The sequence below is a fragment of the Oryctolagus cuniculus genome, chromosome 5, assembly GCF_964237555.1.
Source record: "Oryctolagus cuniculus chromosome 5, mOryCun1.1, whole genome shotgun sequence".
NCBI lineage: Eukaryota > Metazoa > Chordata > Mammalia > Lagomorpha > Leporidae > Oryctolagus > Oryctolagus cuniculus.
In genome coordinates, this window is record NC_091436.1 from 904,831 (window position 1) to 924,903 (window position 20,073).

At 55.4% G+C, this 20,073-nt stretch overlaps 1 long non-coding RNA gene across 1 annotated transcript; it reads left to right on the plus strand.

The window, feature by feature from the left end:
- Nucleotides 1-8,118: 8,118 nt before the first annotated feature.
- On the plus strand, nt 8,119-14,693 carry LOC127488795 (uncharacterized). The gene is made up of 3 exons (XR_011388911.1): nt 8,119-8,584; nt 8,687-8,921; nt 9,425-14,693. It is a non-coding gene; the product is annotated as an uncharacterized lncRNA (long non-coding RNA).
- The last annotated feature ends 5,380 nt before the right edge of the window (nt 14,694-20,073 follow it).

A 20,073-nucleotide genomic window follows, 5' to 3' on the forward strand; every position in this document is an offset into this window, starting at 1 on the left:
CGATGAACCAGGCCCTGGACAGCACCTGGATGTCCAGCTGCTCATGATAAAGCCCCCCGCAGAGCGCGAGAGCGCGAGAAGGAACGCTGCTGTCCATAAACCTCCCAGCTGTGGCTCATTCCTAGCAGCCGCATAGACCAAGGCAGGAATCCGTGCAGGGTCTTCCAGGGACCAGAGGCAGCTTGGGAACGGGTGTCAGCCCCGAAACACACCTCCTCCACTGCCCTGCCACCATGACTCCTCACACAGACCGTGGCACATGCCGTGATTCTAAGTCTATAGGAAGCAAGATGAGCGCAGCCCCGAGGCAGTCACTCAGCCCCCCCAGGTCTGCGAGCGTCACTGGTGGACACCCCCGCACCATCTCCTGCCAGAGTTTCTGCTCTTCCCGCTGCTCTCTGCCAATGCTACCGATCCCCTGGCCACCCCTGCAAACCCTCAGTGTCCCTCCTTCCCCTGCTTGCGTGTCGGCCATGAGTGACGCAGATCCCGACATTTTTGGTGGAGATACCACTAGCAGTTCCCTGTAACTCAGCACAGCAGATGACCTAGGACTAAACTGTGCTAACGACCTTGGCTTATCCACTTGGCCGTGGAAACACATCTGAACGGGTGCCCAGGTCTCCGTCATGGATCTGGGTAGGGGATGGGCCACTGATGTACAGAACACCTGGACCCTGGGAAAGAAGGGACTGGGGTCCCTGCCTCCAAATACGTGCTCTGCAGGTTCTGGCTCGAGAACCTAAAGGGGCTTCCCACCACGGGAAATCTCTAAAGGAATCTACCCTGCCCTGGGCGCAGGGACACTGAGGGCTGTTGTCCCCTGTCCAGGGTGGGCAATGCATGCGTGTCCACGTCCTGTTGATACTGGAGCCAATGCTCCAGGAATCCCGGAGGTCAGAGCCTGACGGGGTCCTTGGATAGAGTCCAGGGCAGCACGGACGAGCTCCTTTCTGCGGATTCCAGCAGAGACTGGCCGAACCTTTCCCAAAATGCCCCCCACGCAGGCTCTGATCACTCGGCCTAACTGGGTGATCCAGGATAATCAGTCTCCCGACCCAAGGCCATCTCATTAGCAGCCTGATTCCACCCGCAGTGTTAATGCTGTCTCCCGGGAGACAACAGACTCCCAGCCACACGCATCAGGGCACTGGCCCTTGGACATGGTGTCAGCCTTATTCAGCTGGCCATTGGCCACTACCCCAGCAGAGAATGTGGCTAAGGCTGGAAGCCCCTCTGCAGCCTGCCCCCACATATGATTTCACATATAGGAAAGCCGTGGTCAGGGGACACAGAAGCAGAGTTGAGACCCAGGGTGGGATGAGGCCGACTGAACGAGGGTGATCCCGTGTGTGACGGCTGAGTGCAGAGGCCTGCGTGCTGTGCAGCTGAGCTCTGGGTCCCGGCACCGTCGTGTTTTCCTGGCGTAGCTCACCACGCCCTCGGGTCTCACTGTTCCGTGGCACCACCTCCTGCCTCAGCCTGATGTGCTGCTGTGCCTGCCTTGTCCAGTGAGTCGACCTGGTACAGCTTCTTTTGCTTTTAGCCTGTAAGTGCCTGTGTGTGTCTTTTAAAGAAACAAATCGCTTTTTAACCCACTCTGACACTCCTGGGCTTTAGTCGGTGTGTTCGGGGCGTTTGTACGTCATGTGCTTGCATGCCAGATACCTACCGCTTCACTGCCGGTTCCTGTTTGTGCTGCTCACGATCTGTGTTTGATGGGGATGCCAGGCTGCGTGGACTTAGCACGCCTTCCAGGGCTGTGTCATGTGCAATATCTCCCAGCTGCAGCTACCCCTGGCTCCCTCTGGACACAGGAGCTCCCCAGGACTCTGTGGCTGCCTTCTGTGCAGGGCTTGATTCGGAACAGTTACTAGGAAAACCATACCTTTGCCCCTGAGCTGGGTGCAGCCATGGCCCTGACCGTCATAAACGCACCTGGCAGCCATGGCCCTGACCGTCATAAACGCACCTGCAGTTCCTCTGTGGGGCAGCCTTGGCCCTGACCGTCATAAACGCACCCGCAGTTCCTCTGTGGGGCAGCCTTGGCCCCGACCATTACAAACCCCCTTCTGTTCCTCTGTGGTGGCTCCACGCACCTCACTTCCTACAGGTGGTGCCATGGGGGGCAGGACATTGGGCACCACATCTCTACAGAACAGCACTGACGTCTCACCACTCCTATTTGATCAGAACACCTGTTTCAGTGACCTTGATGTGACTGTACAGTTTCTCTACAAACTATGAGAGGCAAATTCCAAGTTTGCAGCAGATGTGTGCTACAGTCAGTGCCCCGTCGTCAGTGCCTCGGCCCCTGTGCGCAGGAAGCACCTTTCAACACAAAACAGCACTTACCGTCCTTCCCTATTGGAGCGCCTGGGCTTGACTACAACTTCCTGTTATTGCAGACCCTGGGAGGAAGCGGGGATGATTCAAGACCGGATTACTGTCTCCCCTTTGGAGAACTGGGTTGAGTTCTGGGCTCCAGGATCTGGTCTGACCCAGCCCCGGTTGTCAGCATTTGGAGAGTGAGCCATTGGATGGGAGATCTTGTCTGTCTCTGTGCCTCTCAAATACGTGTGTGTGTGTGTGTGTGTGGAGAGAGAGAGAGAGGGAGAGAGGGAGAGACAGAGAGAGAGGGAGAGACAGAGAGAGACAGAGAGAGAGACAGAGAGAGAGACAGAGAGACAGAGAGGGAGAGAGAGAGGGAGAGAGACAGAGAGGGAGAGAGACAGAGAGGGAGAGAGAGACAGAGAGAGAAAGAGAGAGAGGGAGAGACACAGAGAGAGAGACAGAGAGAGAGACAGAGAGAGAGAGACTTACCTCCCACTGTCAGGACTGTGGGATGTTTCCAGGGCAAAGCTCGCAGTCCAAGGAGACATGGAGTCCCCCAGGCTCGTCCCTGGTGTCTGCACATCCGCAAACCTATTTCTGTCCATATGTCCACCGTTGGGCCGGCTCTGTGAAGAACCCAGGCTCACAAAGAACTCCGCGACCGTCCATTGGTCACTCTCCCGCTGGTACTGCCCTTGGCAGGAGCACTGTCCCCTCATGCAGGGCTGCGTGCCAGTATCCTGATCTCCAGCACAGCGCCGTGTCATCAGGGCAAAGTCTGATGGGAGGAGGGAGGGGCGGTCCTTCTGATGTGGCCTTGGGATGAGAACCCAGCGGGCTCCCTCTGCCTTCTCGCCTTCACTGGATGGGGCTGTTCTTCCCTTTGATTTCTGTAGAATTTGGGACGTGGCAGGCCGGGTACACTGCCGTGGGTTCCCCCCTCCCATGAAATCCCAGCTCACTGAGGCTGCAGGGTCTGCATTAGCTGTCCGCTACTCAGACTATTTCTGGTCTAGACCTTAGAATCGAGCACTTGCTTTGAATAATATCAGAGACATAAAAGAAGAGTAGCAGAAACTAACACCTTTTCTAAGTTTTTTTTTTTTAACATTCCCTGTCAATCATTTGGCAAATATGCCAGTCCACCTTCCCAGGGCAGCGGTCTCAAATTCCTTGATGTTTCTCCTTTTTCTGTCCACACCCTTGCTCTGGTCACACAATGTTCAAATGCTGTCAATGCCACTCGCAGCGTCGTGCCACCCACATTTCTTGGTTCTTCCACGTTCCATTTGTTGCCGAGAACTGGATCCTGTTACTGCCAAATTCTGGGGACGTGCCTCTTTGCGGGCTTCCATCTGACCCTGCTTTTCCACGTGTGAAATAGTAGCTGATGCTACGTATTCCACTTTCCTGGACACACGGGTTACAGAAGGACACGTTCTAATGATTATTTCATGCTACAAGACGGGTTTTAATGAGAGTTTTTGGACTGATTAAATAGTACTCGTTTTAGAGCCCTGATGAGGTAGGACCACGCCTGCCGTGTGCTGCCCACAGCTTCTTGGGTTGCTTTTCCTTTTGAAATCAATGCCAGGCTGGGATGGTGATGAAACCAAATCCCGAGTGACAGCGAAAACCCGTATAAAATGTTTGCTTCCATCCTCACGCAGGGAATGCCGCGGTTTCCCCGCCGCCCACATGGGCGAGGCCAAGCCCTGGCCGGGATCCTAGGAAGGTGGGGCAGGCCTGTGGGTGCCCAGCGTCTTGTCTTGGGTCTTTCTTGGAAGCTGAGGCAGACGCTGGACGGCGCGACGCACAAGGATGAGTGGGAGGCAGTGGACACCGCTTGGACCAGCGCAGGGAGAACCCTGGGCTGGGGTCTGCTGTGAGGACTCAGGTCCTCCCCTGGGCGCCGGGGACCACAGTCAGCCTCTCGGGGGGTCCCAGCACCAGTGTGTGCCACCCTCGCACCCCAGACATTGCCAGAGGACCCCCTGAGGGGCAGGGACTGCCTCTGTGGGTAGGGCAGCTGCCCCTCCACACAGTGTTGGTTGTCCTGGCATGCAGCCCCCGTGGGCCTGGACCCTAAGCCCCGTTGTCACTTCTGACGTAAGACCCCAAGCTGCCCCAGAACTCCTGTCAGGTGTCCTGTGTCCCGGACACCGGCGGCCTCTGAGCCGGGTCGCACACCAGTGTCCCTCACGGAGGGACAGCAGGGACGGGGCCTGTCCACTCTGGGAGCTGCAGGGAAGGAAGCGTCTGCCCTGGTCTGCCGTGCCGGCCCTCCGCGAGCCAGGGCAGAGCGCGGGCCGACGAGGGACAGACGCGGCCCGCGGAGGTGGCCAGGGCGCACTCCGGCCTCTGCTGGACGCCCTTGCGCAGCAGGGCCACCGTGCGCAGTGGCGCCTGGGGCAGGGAGCCGGGGACCCCGCCAGGCCCTCCGCCCGCCCGCGGCAGCAGCCAGCGGGGATCCGACTTCCTCCAGGTGCCCGGGCCCGAGGGAGCCGCCCCGCGCCGGCTGCCATCCCCTCGGCCCTTCTCCGCCGGAGCCGCGGGCGGGGCACTCGGAGGTGGCGGAAAATGCCGAGGACGGCCACTAAGGAAAGCCGGCCACCCCAAAGAATTTCCAGAAGGATCCAGTTTCAGACCCGGGCCGAGCCTGCGCAGGCGCGGGGCCGGGATGTGCCCCGCCGGGGTGCGCGCATGGAAGTGCGGGCTGCGGGGTGCGCGCATGGAAGTGCCCGCCGGGGTGCGCGCATGGATGTGCTTGCCGGGGTGCGCACATGGAAGTGCCGGCTGCGGGGTGTGCGCGTCCTTGCACGGGCGCACCTCCCCCAGCGCATCCTTGCAGGCGCACGCTGGCTCTGATGGTGCTGAAGTAAACCAGCTGGGCCTGAAAAACAAGCCCGCAGCACCTCTGGGGGCTCCGCTGGACCCAGGGCCCTTCTCTGTGTGTGACCAGTGAGGACAATGCTGAGCCGCTGCCGGCGCTGGGGTCGGAGCAGGACTCTGGAGTGTGCGTGTGCGTGCGCGTGTGTGCACGCGCGCGCGCGTGTGTGTGTGTGTGCACGCGCAGGGGGATGCCTGTGTGAGCTGTGTGTGCATGTGTGAGTGTTGTGCCTGTTATGTGCCTGTGTGTACACGTGAATGTTGTGTGTGCATGAGTGTTGTGTATGCGTGTGGGAGCGTGTGAACGAGTGTGTCGTGTCCGTGTGTGTGTGTCCATGCAGATGTGTGTGCCCCATGTGTGGCAGCCCTCTTCCGTGTAGCCTCAGAGGTCTGGCCAGATCAGCAGGAGTGATTCTGGCACCACACTCAGGGGCGCCGGGAGTGGAGCCCAGCCGTGCCGGCCGGGCGCCCTCAGGAAGCCCTGCCCTGGGCCTCGGCGCTTCTGCACCTTTGCAGCTGCAGTGTCTGGCCGTGGCAGAGGCCAGCGTGTTCTTTACCGGGCGTGTCTGGCCTGCGGGGACTCTCCCCCCACCAGTGAGGCCGCGGCCCCTCTGCTTCTGGGCTGCCCGGCCCACAGACCGCTGCTTCCTCCAGTGACTCTGGGCTTTTGTGTGGCCTTGAGGCTCTAACAGTGAGGTGTCAGAAGCAGGACTCAGAGTGGGGGCTGCCCAGGCCCAGCTCCACAGCAAGGCCCCGTGGGGCTTCTCTTGCTGTCTGGGCCTGGGCGGATGGGAGCCTGACAGATAAAAATTTAGAAACCAAGTGGTCGTGTTCCGTTGGCCAGAAGCACAATTCAGATGGAGACAGTCTTTGTTGGTGCAAAACCTTCCGCAGTCCTTGCATAATAACTTTTCCGTGATATGCGTTTCCATTAACTGTTTGAAGAGCTCTCATAGATACAATTATTATGTCAATCAGAAGTATAACTAACACGTTGTACTCCGTAAAATAATTTTTAAGATAAAATACCACATGAAGAAAGAAGCTGGTCAGCTTTGTATTCTCGTACCTGAATGACGCTGGAGGATGGATCTGTGAGGCCTGTCTCTGCATGTCTGCGTGTGTGTGCAGCTGTGTATGCGTATGTGCAGGTATAGGGAACATTTTTCTAGCTCTGGATGATATTGTCAAATTGAATGTATAAAATATCTCTATTTAGTTGGCTAAAGAAAAATAGGAGACCATATACATTAAGCATTTCTTACTCTTAGAAAAATAAGCAGCAGCCCAAAATGCTTTCATAGGTCATGAAATCTGGGATAATCCTCAGATAAGAACTGTCCAAATGTATTGGATTGCTTGAAACAAGGCTGCCTTTAGAGCCATCGCATGGAATTCCATGCTGACGCAGCTCTTATTCCACAAGACTTTATGGTCAGTGACGCTGGTTATCTCCACCAGATGTTCAGCTTCTGGAACTCAGAGTTCTACTTGAGAGCATTTATGGAAGTGGAAATACAATGTCTGTGCATATCAAGAACAGAAGTAAAACAGACCAAGACCCGATTTACTGATTCATTTCTTTAAGAATTCTTGCTTCATGATGACTGTCTAACATGGACATTCTGAGGAAACAGTTAACAGGGAAACGACTTAAGATGGTGGGTAGCTTTGTTTAATGTTTCATGAAATTTCAGAGGTAATTAAGCATAATTGTTAAGAACAACTAAATTAACTAGATGTCAGAACACAAAAGTTTATAAGTAAAAACGTCTCAACAATGATCAAGTTTTATAATGTCTGCTAAGGTTTTCTAAGTATCTTTTATACTGTCACCTTGGAGTTCCGTTAGGTAAATTAAATGATGTATATGCATGAAGTATCTAGATCATTTCTAAATCAGATAAGATACCGGAGCATTGGCTGTCAGCCTCCACCTGTGGCTTCTTAACAAAAAGTGGCTGAAGATGTTTGGGTCTGTCAATACGTGTGACCTGCGTCACTTGGAAAAACTGTTCTGTGAGCAAACATTTTTAGAAATTATAAAGTAAAATGTTAGCATGTGGCACAGTTCACAACTTGCTGATTCCTGGTTTCACTAAACATTAAAGTTACTACGAGTTAAGCTGCTGCCTAGCACTGGCATCCCGTACGAGTGGCTGCTCCACCTCCCACCCAGCTCCCTGCTGATGCACCTGGGAAAGCAGCGGATGACGACCCACGCACCTGTGCTCCTGCCACTCACGTGGGAGACCCAGGCGGAGTTCTAGACTCAGCTTCTGCCTGGTCCAGCCCTGGTCATTGTGGCCATTTGGGGAGTGAACCAAAGATGGACGATATCTCTCTTTTTTCCCCTCTTTCTTCTCTCTCTCCCTCCTCCGCCCTCCTTCCTTCTGTCTTTCTCTGTAACTCTGCATTTCAAACAAATAAACAAAAATTGTTTAAAAAGTTAAGAATTTTTACTTGTATAAGGTAAATGCAATTTCTGTAAGTAATAAGAGAAACAACTCTTATATGTGCAAGAATACAAGGAAGATAAGATGTGTTTTTGGTGAGGAGCTTGATATGGTACAAAGATGGACTTTACTTTGTTAAGAGAAAAGAGAGCAATGTGGTCTTCAAACAGAATGACCTTTTATCCTCAGTAAGGAAGAGGGAAAGTGTAGCATGAACCTGAGCAGATACAGGGGAGTAGACACAGAAGACCTGTGGAAGCCGGGTCTTGGAACAGGACTTCTGTGCCTGACCTCTCTGGCTACGAGTTGAAAGGAACCGTCTGTCTGTAAAACTTGAACTGTGAAGTCAACGTTGCACAACTGCACAACTAGAATTTTGTCTCCTTTGTTAAAGTAAGATTTTCTTGGCGTACTGATCTGCTATTAATAAGAAATTGTGAAGTGTTTGCTTTACCTTTTAAGTAATCCATCTAGGAAACAGCTAGTTTGTTCCTTAGTAAAGTAATTTCCTGTGCCTCTGACTTTTATCAGGCCTTTTGTTACTTAAGAAAGCTGGTTTCCTCCATTAAAAGTTCAGGCCTTTTCTGACACCCGTGTGACTTTCTGTGCTTGGTTTTAAAGTCTTTGGGTCGCCAGTTAGGTGTGTGTTGTTTCATAGGGACCTGTGATCCTATTGAATAAGTTTTATTTCAAGCCTTTTGGCACTTTTGACAACTTTCAAAGTTCTAAGCAAAGTGCTTTAGCGCTGAGCTGATTTGGGTGTGTTGTGGCGACGTGGCCTCGACAGCATCTTAGAAGAATGTTTCTTCGTCTTTAGACATGCTAAGCAAGAAAGACTTACCTGGAAGCTGAATTTTCATGGAAGCTGAATTTTCATGGAAACACTGTCAAACCATAAAATCATGGTAAGTGGTGACCCACATGAGAATGGAGCTCAGCCGTCACGGCCAGGCTGGGCTGACCCAGGCCGCGTAGCCACGGGCCTGACCACCGCGCTCCTCTTCTAGAAAGAGCCACGGGTGCTGTGACAGTGGAACAGGATGGAGGAGTACAAGGCACACGGGAGGCACGCATCTGCAGAGAAAGGACAAAAGTAGCTGGAGTTCTAAATTAAGAAAATGGCCAGCACTGGAAATAAAGAAGCCGGGTGGGGTCGTCACATGGCCGTGGAAGCAGAGATGGAGAACTTTTGTTTTGTGTCCAAGCACTTCCGTGTCAGAGATGAACGAGCGGAATTCCCAGGTGTGAATGGCGGAGCAGTGCTGACCCAGCTGAGGGCGGGAGGTCAGTGGCCCGTGATGTGCAGGCCAGGCAGGCTTCCCGGGGCGGGAGGTCAGTGGCCCGTGATGTGCAGGCCAGGCAGGCTTCCCGGGGCGGGAGGTCAGTGGCCCGTGATGTGCAGGCCAGGCAGGCTTCCCGGGAGGGGAGGCGGCTTTGGAAGTGCTTCCCGGCACTCGTGCGGATGGCCCCGAGGAGGAGGGAGAAGGTCAGGGCTGTGATGAGACTGAAATGCAGGTCTCTGAGGAGGGGCTGGACACCCAGCCCTGCTCTGCTCTGGGGCCGCCCTGCTGGAGCAACTCAAAGCCTCGAGGAGGCTGGCCCAGAGCCGCCGTGTTTACTCGGGGTTGTATAGAGTACACGGGGCACGCGAAGCTTCCTTTCATAAGGTCCTGGTTTGCAAAATGAAGGACACGCGTGAACAGTTGTCTCCTAACCTGTGGCCATTCTGGATCTCTGTCCCACAGCCATGCAGACGTGAGAACAGTTTGGGTTTCAATTAGAGCTACTTGGGAGCGGTGATGTGTACAACGCTGGCTTCTTTTCCACTTGGCGCGGAGGGCTTCTAATCAGGCCAGTTTGTCTTGTAAATATTTTTACGTTGAGTACAAAAATTGCGTTGAATGCCACTAGGCACCGACTTGAAGAGACGTGTGAAAATATTAAAGATGTACCACTAATTCTGCATCTTTTTTGCCTACTGTAAAGGGTTATGTGTTATGGCCATAGCAGCTGCCAAATTATTTTTAGATGATCTAAAAGCAGAGGGTGATTTAAACATCTGTCTTAAAAACAATGTCATAAGTTTTTCCTTATTTTTCCCTTTGGGAGGACGTTCTATTTGGTAAGTTTATTGCTTCTCCAAATGTGCTCAACACCTGCCTTAAATAGCACAGAGACATTGTGCAAATCTTAAATTATTTTAACCAGTAAAAAATTATTTTACTCTAAAATTGAGGCATTTTACAAAAGTCATCTATATTCTTTTGTAAAATCACAAAAGTGAATTGAATATAATTGGCAACAAAAAAGATGCTGCATTTAAAACATTTTTAAAAGATTTATTTATTGAAAGGCAAAGTCACACAGAGAGACAGGGATAGATATCGAAGTTCATCCTCTGGTGTGCTCCCCACGCAGCCTCAGTGGCAAGCCAGGAGCTCCATCTGGGTTCCCACGTGGGTGGCCCAAGCACTTGGGCCATCCTCGGCTGCCTTCCAGGCACGTTGGTAGGGAGCTGGATTGGAAGTGGAGCAGCTGGGACTCAAACCGGTGCCCACATAGGGTGCCAGTGTCTTGAGCGGCGGCCTAACCTGCTGTACCACATCAGCCCTTGAATTTAAAACATTTTATATAAATAAAATGATATATTGTGGTCTTTCTTCCAATAACTGAAGAGATTTTTCTCCATATAAATTATCATTTAATCTATACTAAAGTGTAGCTTAAACTGTCTAAAGTAAATCCATCATTCTCAATTAAGCATGACCATGACAGCATTGACCTAAGTTTTTTACAATAAAAGTTACCATTTTTGTAAGTGAACTATAATTTTGTCAAAAATAATATTTACCATTCTTTGAGTTTTATGTATATGTTATTACTCTGTGTTCCAGAAATTGTACGGAATTTCCTGAAATGTGATATGGCCTGGGGCAATGTTTTCAGCTGTAATTTTAGTTCTATCAAATACTGTGTGTGGCGTAAAGCTGTAATGTCCCTGTGTGTTAAAGTACGTGAGCTCCTGTCAGATCGCTCACATGGCCGTTTTCACTCGGCGTCCACAGAAGATGGTGTGATCCTGATGCTTTCCTGAAAGCCTGTGACAATGTTTTGTCTTCAGAGAGATTTATGGAGAACAGTTCTGACAAATGCAGGTTTCTGCCAAGTTGAAGACAGCGCCGGCGGAGGGAGAACATGGTTGGTTCTGAACGTCACCAGCACCCACTAAGACTGAGGACCTGAGGAAGAACGGTGGCTATTCGTTTCATGGTCTTTCTGTTCGAATGTTACTCTTTTCTGTTTTGCTTTCATGTTCAAGGCTGTTTTTGTTTTCGCAGGCTCTCCATCAGCAGTGTGGTGCCTTTACACTTCCGTAGAGTGGAAACATCTGTTCTCTGACAGCTCTGATGCTGCGTGCTCTTGCCTTCCTGGCCACGCAGTTGTCCACACAGCCTCGATAAGCGTGTGCTCTCCGTGGAACGAGGCAGTTGCAGGCGTTGCCCACCCGGCCACGTCTGTAAGGAGAAGGCTGTATTGAAGAACGGGTGTGCGTAGACGTGCTTAGACAGGTCCACACAACTCACGCTGACGCTGGGAAGCCAGTGCTGAGGAAACTCCCGGGAGAACTGGGCTTCGAAGGTCCGGGACGTGAAGAGGAGAGAAGTCCACTGCATTCCCCGGGTGTTGTGGGCAAAGGCAGGCAGGCTCCTTGGCTTGGCTTCCGGGCCTGGAGAGGCCCTGGGAACGCCCCACTGAGCGTCCCTGTGAGCAGCTGCCGGGCAGCAGGAGCCGCGGGGCGGGCTGGGCAGTGGCCGACCTTGCTGACTGCTGTGAGTGACAGGCGTGATCAAGGGGACAGCCTAGGTCACAACGTGCCCTGCTGTGGCAGACACGCGTGCCCTGCAGAGGAAGAATTCCGTCCGTGGAAAGCTGCGGTGCGCCCTGTGGGTGTCAGCGTCCAGTCCCGTCCCTTGTCCTTGGCAGCTTGGAACTGCTGGCTGACGTGTGCCCAGGTCGGGGTTGTGAGCCCTCCTCGCACACTCCTCGCACGGAAGTCACAGCAAGTCTGATTAGAGCGCCTGGACCTGGCCACCTGGCCACCGGGCCACCAGGCCACCAGGCCATAGCCAGGCACTCTCAGACTGCATATTAGGAAACACGCTTCGCGCTTACATCTAGGAATGTCACCAGTTCATTGATTTCTGGACTCAAAGACAGCTTACCGCTTCTTCTGACCACGCACATTTGGTTGGAAATGCTCATGGATGTGGTTCCTGGCGCCTCGTGCAGGAGGGTGCGTCAGCACCTTGGCATCACCCCTGTAAGTCGCCACCGCCATCTTCCTGTGTGCCACAGCCTCTCCAGTCTCACATGTATGTCCACAGCCACCACGGCAATCCAGACGGTCTCACGGTGATCTGAGCAACACAAGTACACGGACAAAGGAAAACACAGATTTCCCAGTGAGCTGGATGTCCTGACTTATGGGCTCATGCTGAAAAAGAGACAAACCACAGGGCGGACGCGGTGCCATAGCAGGTAAAACTGCCACCTGCAGTGCCAGCATCCCATATGGGCGCTGGTTCGAGTCCTGGCTGCTCCACTTCCGATCCAGCTCTCTGCTGTGGCCTGGGAAAGCAGTAGAAGACGGCCCAAGTCCTTGGGCCCCTGCACCCACGTGGGAGACCTGGAAGAAGCTCCAGGATCCTGGCTTTGAATCAGTCCAGCTCTGGCCACTGTGGTCATTTGGAGAGTGAACCAGCAGATGGAAGATCTCTCTCTCTCTCTCTCTTTCTCTCTCTCTGCCTCTCTGTAACTCTGCCTTTCAAAAAAAATCTTAAAAAAAAAAGAGAGAGACGAACATGATGGTTGGGTGGGTGTGGCCGCGGTGGGTAAGTCGGCCAGCTGGGACACGTCCATCCCTTATCAGAGCGCCCCAGCTCAAGTGCCAGCGCTGCTTCTGACTCCAGCGTCCAGCTGCTGCACGCCGTGGGAGGCCATGGTGATGGTTCAAGTACCTGGTCCCTACCATCCGTGTGGGGACGTGTGTGGCCTTGTCTGGGGCCTGCCCTGGCTGTTACAGATTTAGAGAGTTAGCCAGATCTGCCTGTCTCTTTTCCTTTCAAACACATTAAAGTTAAATAGATACGAAATTAAAGGCTTTAAAAAGAGAAGCTGTTTTAAAAACACATAAATCAATACATGTGATGGTGACAGAGAATGGCGTTGTGCAAAGGCCTGGTCGATCTCCCCAGACCCGAGACTGACCGGTGGGGCTGGGAAACTGTTGAAGCCAAACAAGCAGCCCTTAACCTGGAGTCCTTCCTATACCTGGAACCCCTCTGCAGGCCAATACACTCGACTCAGAGGCGTTGCTTGCAATTGATTAACGTTCGGTTGGGCTGCAGCCAGTCCCAAGCAGCCACCCAGCCAACTGTTCTTGGAACTCCCATCAGAGCAGACCCCAGCACATGCCTGACTGTGGACTGTGGCCAACCCAGTATGCTTTGCTTCCACAGTCAGCCCATAGGAGCCTCCTGTTCCCACTGCTTGGGCAGAACCCATACCATTCTTCCAGCTGGGGTCCAAAACCACAGGGAGGCCAGGGGTCGATTTATGAATCACTCTTTGCTCAAACGCACTCTTAAATTTCATTTGATGTCAAGTTTTTCTTTCAACAGAGGCAATTTGTCTAGTTTTTCTGACCAATTGTATATATCAGGGGACCTCAAAAATTCTGTGGAAGAAGGGAATTAAGATAAGTTTATTTTGTTGCAGAAACTTTTGAAATCATTGTTTTCATAATATGCATTTCCATGAGTGTTTTGCAGATCCCGTGTTGGGGGTGGGGAGGGAAAGAAGAGGGGTGGGGGCAGAGAAAAGCAGAGATCCTTCGTCTGCTGGCTTACTCCCCGTATGCCCCCAGTGGTCCTCACCTGGGATCCAGGAACTCAGTCCAGGTGTCCCCTGTGGATGGCAGGGACCCAAGCACTTGCGCCAGCCCCTTGCCTCCCAGAGCACACTTTAGCAGGAAGCTGGAATTGGGAGCAGAGCCAGGACTTGGATCCAGGCACCCAATGTGGAGTGTCGGCGTCCCAAGCAGCGTCGTAACTGCTGCACCAACGCCTGCCCCCGTGGACTTGTGGACGGCAGAGAGCCTGCTTCCGCCCCTGTGTCTGCACCCGGCACTCGCCGGCTCAGGACCGACACTGACTCACGTACAATGCCTGCATTTAGCCATCACCTCCTGCAGAATTTCTTCCTGCGGCTATTGCCCAGATGAAAGGAAGCGGAGGGCAATGCGGTGATGGGGATTCTGCTGTATCTGCTAAATCCTTTAGTGGGTCGCAGTTCAAGAATGCAGCCCTGGATTTAAAAAGAAGAAGGCACATAAATCAGTGGTAAATGCAGGTTGTGATGCAGGATTTTGGTTGGAAGACAAATGCTTGGCCAGTGAGTACGAGGCGGCTGGAGCTGGCTGCCCACTCCCCTCGCTGCCTGAGTTCTGCTCTGGGAGCCCAGAAAGCAGTGCGGTTTGCTTGAGGTTCTGCTCCGTAGCAATTCCTCAGCACAGAAGTGGCAGCACGTCTGTCGAGAACCACTTGTAATAGTCCCCCGTTTCTCACAAAGCTCTGTGAGGCACACGTGGCTATTTATGGCAACAAGACGCCAGCGTGTCCGCTGGTCACCTGGTGCGACCTCAGTGAGACCCCGATTCGCTGTGATGAGCGTCGGTTGCTGACTCCTGGCCTCTTGGGAGGAGGGGGTCGGGGCAGATGGCTCCTGCCGGTGGGCTCCCCATGCTCCAGGGCCCTGAGGCCACCACCAAGCCTGTATGCAGATGAGATGCCCAGCCGTGGGGCGCACACAGTGTGCTTGTGCGTCTGTGGGACCATCACCTGAACTCTCCACGCAGTAGATACACAGCCTTATTTTCAAGATTTTAATTTGTTCTTTAGAAATTGGCTGAACGGTTAGAGTAAGTCATTCCCATAATGATCAAAATAAAGGAAATTAACATGGAAAATCAGTCACGCCAGCGACGTATGCCAGTATCTAGGAGACACGGTGGCTGGTGTGTGTGTGTGTGTGTTTTTTTTTTTTTTTTGCATGTTCAACATACATTCAGTGTATTTTCTAACTACTGCAAATAGCGTGGGAATAGAAGGCGGAGCCAGAGCCCACAGCGCACACCCACAATCCTGTGCAGTGGAGGACTGGCCCTGAGGTCGCAGTCCCCCTGCCAGGATGTGCACTTTGGATGAGGAAGAGCGGCTGGTCCCCCCCAGAGGGCCGCACCCTTCGTCTTGTTCTCTTCCGCGGTCCACGGCTCGTGTCGTATCGTCAGGTCAGGTGTGGGGAGCAACTGAGACTAGACTAAGTTACTGGAATTAAGACTTATTCTATGCATCTGCTCTCCCACAATATGGCGCTGGGAGAGGAGTAAACTTCTATGCAGCTGCCTCTCGCCAACTTGAGTGATGACCTGCAGGAGCTGATCCTGCTCCTGATTGGAGGAGAGCAGCGTGCTCGGCGTGTGGGTAGCAGAGTTGGGATTGGTGGAAGAGGACTATAAAGGAGGAGAGAGACAACATGCACCAGGAACATCTAAGAGGAACATCTATCTGAAGGAACACCTGAGCAGCCCCTGAGAGAGCCGGCCGGCGGTGTGCCGCTCCCCCGCGGAAGTGGGGAAAGTGGCAGGGGGAGCTGCCCCTCCATGGAGGTGGAAGGGACGGCAGCCAACCCAGGAAGAACCAGCAGCAAACCCGGGAAGGGCCGAGCAGACGAAAGAACAGCGCAGGGTCTAGTGTCGTTCCTCCGCGAAGAGGGGGAGCAACAGTCGGGCTTTTTCTCTTCCACAGCTGAGAGCAGCATCCGACTTTCTTTACCGTTTGCAGTTTTGTGCAGCCCAAGCAGCTGCAGGACACAGTCCACGTGGGCCAGGGCCTCGCGCGGCACCGCCGCCCCATCATGGTCCAGCATGATCCCGTCGAGGTTCAGGCCCCGCAGGGACTTGCAGGCGGTGAGAGGCGGGGCGAGGTCTTCAACACAGGCCGTGGTGAGCTGACAGTGCCGGGCCCAGACGCTGTGGCCGGGAGTTGGGATGCCTCAGGGCTCCACATAGCTGCCTCACACCGGCATCTTATATCTCGTTGCAACAACGTGCTTATAGCAGTCGGCAGTGAGGTAGCAGCCCACCAGCCACAGCTCCTCGAGGGTACTGGTCACTGCACAGCCCTACAGCACAGGGGAAGTGTGTGCCCCGGGAGAGGAACCGCTCTGCCTGGCATGAGGCTTCGAGATCTGGGGTGTGGCAGGGTCACCTCTGGGGCTTGGGTTCTTCAGCTTTTAAATGGGAGACAGTTCCTGCATGGCAAAGTCATGCGGGGAGCTGGACCAGACGTGAGTGCCTGGACTCTGGTTGGGATGCAGGCATGGCACGTGGTGGCTCAGCCCACTGCCCTGCATCGCTGGCCTTCGGAGGGACGCTGTGCTGGGGAAGACGCTACAGACCCCTGTGGGAGGTTTGGCGCTGGTGCTAAGTCAGGCGGGGGGGCGGCTCCCAAGCTGCACCTGCTGCCTCCCAGGGTGCGTGCGTGGGAGCTGGACTCTTGCCTGGTCTGCCTGGGAACGCCCGTCAACACCTGCAGTGGGGTGTGGTGAGCACAGGCGTCCCTGTGCCCCAGGCAGTAAGGGCCCGTGGGCTGTGGTGGAGCTTTTGGTTCACCCCATCTCGCTCAGTGCCTACGCCCATGCTGTCACTTCATTAGGAAGGGGCTGTTTGAGACTGGCTTGCCCCAGGAGAAAGCAGCAAGCGCCTGCCCCCTGGGGCACCCTCTGCCCAGTTGCCCGCGCAGTGCAGTGTCACCAGGGCGGCAGGTGACAGGAGCGGGAAGGACTAGCGGAGCCTGCGGGCTGCGCCCTGATTCTGGGAGGGAGCCGAGAGCAGGATGCCCTCACAGGGCGCAGTGTCCTGCTGCAGGGGCACCGCTGACCAAAGCATGCGGGTCACAGCACGTGGGGGACCCTATTTCAACAGCCTCGGTCGGCTACAGTCGAGACCCCTGCGTGGAAGAAGTGCACAGTGTCCCCGTGTGGGGCCCGGCACTCCTTAAATCACTGGTTTCCCAGTGCTGAGGGAAGCCCCCAGGCCCACGGGTGGGTGGTGCACAAGATGCCTGCAGGGGAGCCGAGCCTCAGGAGTGCACTGCCCCTGTGTGGTGGGAGGGGCCGGTACAGCTCCGGCACAGAGCTGTGGGGGAGTGGCTGGTCATGTCCCTGGGTGTGGGGCGGGCAGTGACCAGTCCTGCCCCCAGAGCTGTGGCTGTTTGTCCTGACAAGGGGCTGTGTGCAAGGCTCACCCTGTGGGTGGCTGTTACCACTAGAGCAGAGGTCTCCCCTGGGAAAGCACACAGGGGAGCCAGGGGTGGCAGCAAACGTGGGGACAGATGCATGACCCTGGGTGGAATAAACCGCGTACCCGCTAGTGGTAGGCGCTCTGCCCCGGGAACCTTGACGGGAGTGCAGGCCCTGGCCCTGCCCGGCTCTGATCTGGCCCTGCCCGGCTGCTGATCTGGCCTGCGTTCCTGGAGAGAAGGGGACATGTGGGTTGATTGATTACAGCTGCAGGACTCAGTTTCCCGTGGGCTCTGGTGGATGGGAACTCTGGGGGCCAATGTGCACCCAAGCAGTCCGAACGCTTCCCAGATCCCAGATCCCAGCTCTCTGCTGTTTGTTCCCAGTCTGCGTCCACCGTCTTCCCAGAAAACTCGGACCGCTCAGCCGTTTCTCAAGTGAGGAGCAGAGGCTGCAGCTCCTGGAGTGGAGGCGGCCACGCCCCCGCGCCGCCCCCTCTCTGCCCCTCACTTAGGAGCTCGCGGCCACGTCCACCGCGCCGCCCCCACTGCTCATCAGTTACCAGCTCCCGGCCACGCCCACCGCACCGCCCCCTCTCTGCTCCTCACTTAGGAGCTCTCCGCCACGCCCCTGCGCTGCCCCCTCTCTGCTCCTCACTTAGGAGCTGGGGGATCGGCCACGCCCACCGCGCCGCCCCCTCTCTGCCCCTCACTTAGGAGCTGGGGGATGGGCCGGGCACGGCTCAGGGGCACAGATGCCCCCGGGCGCGTTCCCGCTCTCCACGTGCCCTGCGAAGGCGCGTCCTTAAATCCAAGCTAAGGAGTCAGAAGCTCCGGCTGGTCCTGAACCCGCTACTCAGAACAGTATGTCCGATTCGGAATCACGTCTGGAAATGTCTCTGCAGGCAGTGAGGACGGTGCCTTCCCGGTGATGAGTCCTGCTTGGTCCATGAAGGCGGGGCCCTGGACCGTGATGCAGCCGGAAGCTCCAGTGTCCTCGCCGCCTTGGCGGCTCCGTGTTTGCGGTGATGGCGAGCGCAGAGGCACAGCACGCCCGGTGACGTGCACGGGCGTGTGCGTCCGCGCCTGCGCCTGCACACAGCGCTGGAGGGCGAGGCCGCAGGACCCTGCTGCCGGCTCCCGTCCACACTGCACTGCACTCGCCGTCCCTTCGGAGTGTGTTCCCTCCGCGGGTGCAGCGAGGCTTGCTGTGGAAAAGTGACCCAGGCGCCAGAACCGGCCCCCCCGCTGCACGTGCCCCTCCACGTGGCTGACCTGCGCCGTCGAGCTCTGTGTGAGCGCATTCTGCCCACAGAGTTTCCGGAACTCACCCCTGCGGGCGGGCGACACACAGCCACCCCTGGAGCGCTCGCGGTCTCACCCCTGCGGGTTGGTGACACACAGCCGCCCCTGGAGCACTCGCGGTCTCACCCCTGTGGGCGGGTGACACACAGCCACCCCTGGAGCGCTCGCAGACTCACCCCTGCGGGTGGGTGACACACAGCCGCCCCTGGAGCGCTCGCGGTCTCACCCCTGCGGGTTGGTGACACACAGCCGCCCCTGGAGCGCTCGCGGTCTCACCCCTGTGGGCGGGTGACACACAGCCACCCCTGGAGCGCTCGCAGACTCACCCCTGCGGGTGGGTGACACACAGCCGCCCCTGGAGCGCTCGCGGTCTCACCCCTGCGGGTTGGTGACACACAGCCACCCCTGGAACACTCGCGGATGAAACTGTGAACCGGCAAGTGCGGGCGAGGCCTTGCTGGAAGGGTGGGGGCGCGGAGGGTCTCCTGGGGCTGGCTGTTGGGATCAAGGGAGACGATGAGGTTGGAGGAAAGGAGGATGGGGGGACAGCGGCTGGACGCTCTCAGTGCCTCGGCCTCATCTCTCACCCGTGACCCAAGCAGCACAGCTTTAGCCACCGGGCTGGACTGCAGACTCCTCCCGGTGCACACGCGGCTGCCGGACACCAGCAGAAGCGCTCACAGCACAGGCGGAACAAGTCCTCCTCCTGCCCCGGTCCACACCCCTGGCCGCTGGGCTGCTTTCTCTGGTATTTTCTCAGGACGACAGCCGTCCCACAGCAGAGGCCTCTGTGCAGCTGAGCTGAGCCGCTTGGACCTGAGGAGCTGCCTCTCGGAGCCCCGCTGGGGCGCGTGCAGCCCCACTGAGCTGACAGCTGTCTGCATCCGGGTGCCCTGCCCACAGAGTGCAGTGTCCGTCCAGGGGGCAGATGTGGACGTGGCCCCAAACCCCCCAGTGAACTCTGCCTTCAAGAATTAGAACTCCGAGAAGTATTCCACAGTGTACACAACTCAGTGGTTAAAACAACGAAATCCCTGTCTTTTGCAACTGAATGGATGCGCCTGGAAACCATTTTATTTAGTGCAGTGAGCCAGTCCCCAAAGACAAATGCCATCTGTTCTCCCTGGTCTGCACCTACAGTGGCCCGTATGGGAGCGATTGAGTCTGTGGTCTGATGATTGTTCACAGCCCTCGTCTCCGTGTTGAGGAAGAGGGTCCCCCCCTCTCTTTGTGCTATTTGTTGAGCTCTGCCTACTGTAGGGTTAATCTTATGAGTATAAAGTAAACTGAAACTTGATCTTTGTAAAAATTAAGAGTGGGCTGTTAGATGGAGGAGGAGCCAGGGTGGGAGTGTGGGCAGGAGGGAGGATGGGGGAAGAGTCACTGTGTTCCCAGATCTGTATATATGACATTTGTATACCTTAAATAAAATTTTCAAAAATAAAAAATAATTAGGACATGTCTATAAAACGTATATTTGGGGGCCAGCAGCCTGCGGCACCGGCACCCCGGTTCTAGTCCTGGTCGGGGTGCCAGATTCTGTCCCGGTTGCCTCTCTTCCAGGCCAGCTCTCTGCTGAGGCCTGGGAGTGCAGTGAAGGATGGCCCACGTGCTTGGGCCCTGCACCCGCATGGGAGGCCAGGAGAAGCACCTGGCTCCTGGCTTCAGATCGGCGCAGCACCGGCCGTAGCAGCAATTAGGGGAGTGAACCAACAGAAGGAAGACCTTTC